The following is a 4,128-nucleotide window of genomic DNA, read 5'->3' on the forward strand; positions in this document are numbered from 1 at the left end:
AATTTGTCCCTAAATCTCCGCAAGTATTAGCTACGAACCACACCCTGCCCCCAGTTCAAAGAACTAAGGACGAGTGGCCCAATAGCCTTAGGAGTGCCTACAAGGAAAGACGACAGCCCCTAAAATAAGGACGTTCTTCCCAAGAGGACACTTCTAGCAACTCGAGAGCTCTACAAGTACTTTGAGGAGAGATATCACGCCCCCAAAACAAGGACTATCTTCCCAAAAGTTGTACGATGGGTGTCGGGCAGTGTTTATATACAGAATAATACCCCGCCGGTATTACTTTTTTTCCCGGCGGGCCCGCCGGGAAAAGATAGAAGCTCGGAGGTGTTACTGGACTAGTGGGTTCCGGCAGGTCATTTCTCAGGTCATGTGAATATACAATGTGATCACAAGTTTTAATATGTTAATAGTAGGTTTTGTTAACGTGATCACGAAATTGTGAAGACGTTAATGAAATCCTTGGAGTGACCCCTTGGATTCTAGGACACGCCCAATGGGATCACCAGAGTCCAACCCTCCTCCCACAACAACACCAACGCACACACATGCAGGCCCTTCCAGTGGGGGCAAGCGCGTGAAGAAGACCCCACAATGCAGCCACCCCAGAGTTAAGACAGAGAGGCCGATGATGAGCAGTTTGACTAGGTTGGTGAAAACATTCCTACATTGTGCAGCACCATAGGTGGCAAGACCCTATTACTAGGACAGGGTCCCTTACCTACCCGGGAGGAACTTGATACACAGGTACCACAGCAACAGCAAGAGGAGGATTCAGACTATGAGAGAGACCAAGAGGAGGTTTCTACAAGTGCGCGCAAGTGTAGAAAGGTCAAGCTCTTCAAGCCAAGGAAGTCCCAATCTCGCCAATGCACCAACACAACACAGAGAGCTCCAAGGAGAAGGATGCGCCAAGGGCATAGGGATCTACAAGAAATTATGAGAGGAACACTGAGTTGCTGATAATAAGAGCCCCTTTCACTCGCAGAGTGAAGGAGATTCTCCAACGATATAGAACAGAGTTTCGTGTGCAAGAGATTGCCCTTGAAGCATTGCAAGAAGCCTTCTAGGCTTACCTTGTTGGGTTTTTTGAAGACACCAACCTCCTTGCAATTCATGCAAAGGGGATTACAAGACATGCAACTAGCTCGGCGTATTGGAGGCGAGCGAGACATGATCTAGACATCTTCGATGTTAACCTTCTTTTTGAAGCAACTCTTTTGTTTTTTCAAACCCCCCTTTGTAACAAGCCTATCTGGCTTTCATTTCTAACCTTCTGATAATTAAAATTTTAAGTTTCTCTTACAATGTCTCGGTGTCATCATGTTTGTTTAACATGGAGTGTCTATAATGTGCCAGTTTGTCACCCAAGGCATCAGAAATGCTCCTGGAGGACTGAGGAAGCTGTGCTAGAATAGTGCAAATTTGGCCTCTACAACGGCGATGTAAGCTACAAATTTGCACTGTTCTGGCACTTCTCCCCTAGTCACTCATCAGGATCATTTCTAATGCATTTATAAATGAAGTTGAGTACACTAACTGTGAGAAACAGTAGTTTACAAAATAAAAACACCTTTAATCATGTGTAAAAATACATTGTTTATCATCCATTGCATCAAAATTGCTCCTGGAGGATTGGGGAAGCTATGCCAGAACAGTGCGAATTTAGGCTCTGCAGCGGCAGTGCAAGCTCAAAATTTGCAGTGTTCTGGCACTTCTTCCCTAGCCACTCAGGATCATTTCTGTTGCATTTATAATGAAGTTGAGTACACTAATTGTGAGAAATAGTAGTTTACAAGATAAAAACACCTTTAATCATGTGTAAAAATACATTGTTTGTCATCCAATGCATCAAAACTTCTCCTAGAGGACTAAGGAAGCTATGCCAACAGTGCGAATTTAGGCTCTGCAGTGATGGTGCAGGCTCAAAATTTGCACTATTCTGGCACTGCTCCCCTAGCCACTAAGGATCATTTTTGATGCATTTATAATGAAGTTGAGTATATTGATTATGAAAAACAGTAATTTATAAGATAAAAACACCTTTAATCATGTGTAAAAATACATTATTTTTCATCCAATGTATCAGAATTGCTCTTGAAGGGCTGGGGAAGCTATGCCAGAAAAATGCAAATTTGGGCTCTACAGCAATGGTGCAAGCTCAAAATTCGCACTATTTTGGCACTGCTCTCCCAGGCTCCCAGGGTCATTTCTGATGCATTTACAAAAAAATTGATGATACAAACTAGAAAAAACAATGATATACTTGATGAAAATAAGTTTGCAAAAATTGTATTGTATTCATAATAAGAAGTGATACATCATCTTTACAAAAGCTTTCTTACAATATTGAGCTTCCTTCTCTTGTTATTGGGCAGAGTGTGCTCAAGGAGTGATTGGGCTATTTCTTGAGGATCCTCTATGCGTATGCTTTTGACTATACCTATAAAAGCAAGAAGCTTACCCCTAAATCCAAAACAAAAACATTGAAGGCAAGGGATTTTTTAATCAGAACTATACATTTGGTGCTCTGTGCCATAGAGGCTACACAGAGCACCTTAGAGAGGGCTTTCAAAAAGAAGAGAGTGAAGGTAGATTAAGGGGTGTAGTCCATATGGATAGTGGTGATGCCATCCACAGGAAGCCGACCAAGATAGTGCGCCAACGCAACATCATGTCCATGGACCTGGACCTAGCCTTAGCCTGGTCTCTACTGCAGCCGCCTCTCCCAACAAATGCATCGATTTCAACCACCCTCTGCAATGAAAGGAAAAATTAAAATATTTTCCTATACATAATTACAAATGTTTCTAAGTTGTAAAATGTCGATTATTACCTCTTGCTCAATGTCTTCTTTTGCCAAAGTGCTGGTGGGAGCGGAGAGGTCAATCGAGGACTTACCCGCCTCATCCTTTTTAGGTGCTTTGGTCTCCTCCATCACTCCAGCAAGCAAGGGTATCCCTTTTAGACTCTAGCTTGTCTTGTAAGGTTGTGAAATCCTCCTCTAGAACTAGGGCTTACTCCACGGTCTCAACCACACTTTCCTTGACCAAAGCAACTGTCTTTGTGAAAGATTCTGTAAGGGGTAATGTAACACTATCTAGTTGAGAACCGAGGTTCGACGTATGAAGGTCCACCTCACATCGTGTGCATATAATGCCCAAGCATTCATCCATTCTCAAGCCAGCTACCTTTTCAAGGTCATGATGAAGAAATAAGTATTCTTCACCTTCCACCACAATGGTGCTCAAGATATTGATCTCAAGCTTTGGCAGCACCTTGCTCTCCTCATGTGGGGAAGATGGCCCCGCATCTTCTACTACAACGGACTGTTCAGCTAGATATTGTGCACCCTCTAGAAAGCGCTCTGATGCAAGCTGCTCTTCCACACCAGCACTTGTTCTTCCTGCTGCCTTCACTTCCTTGTCATCCCTCAAATACCCTACCAACTGCAATGCAAGCATCTCTACCTCCTCATTTGAATCCTTATCACACTAATGAGGAACGCAAAAGTGGTGAGCCATGAGAGGAACCTAGTTCCTAAATTGCCCTTCCCCAACCTCTTCACCCCATGCTTATTAAAGGTACAAAAACCTCCTGCGGGGATGCAGATGTCGATGAAGCATTCAAGGCGCTAGATGTAGGGGCGGGCGTATTGTTGAATGTACTTAAGCAGCTCAACAGGCACCCCCATCAATCATTGGGGCAATGGGAAAAGCAGATGGAGTGGGGAGCCAAGTATTGCTCCATGTATGCAATCTGTGTCTCATAATGTTGGGAAGCAAGGACGAGCGACTTTTTAAAGTTGACTTCAAGAGCAAGCATGACAAAGAGCTCGCTCTTGCCTGCCCATGGGGTGGTGGAGAGGAACTCACAGAAGTCAAAGTGGGTAGCCATGTGAATGCAAAGAGAAACAGTGAGCTCGTGCTTGGTTTCTATCGTGTGAAAATGAGAAAGAAGGCACCTTTGGCTATTTATAGTTAAAATTTAAAGTTTGGCCTTTTCACACTAGATCGCTAGACAAAAAAAATCACAGTTTGCAAAAATATTAAGATTTCAGTTAAATAAAGATTGGTTAAAAAAGAGCCTATTACAAAATTACAAGCATGTCATCTAATCTAAAAT

This window comes from Cibotium barometz, chromosome 64, assembly GCF_041138505.1.
Source record: "Cibotium barometz isolate CiBa-2024 chromosome 64, ASM4113850v1, whole genome shotgun sequence".
In the NCBI taxonomy this organism is placed as follows: domain Eukaryota; kingdom Viridiplantae; phylum Streptophyta; class Polypodiopsida; order Cyatheales; family Cibotiaceae; genus Cibotium; species Cibotium barometz.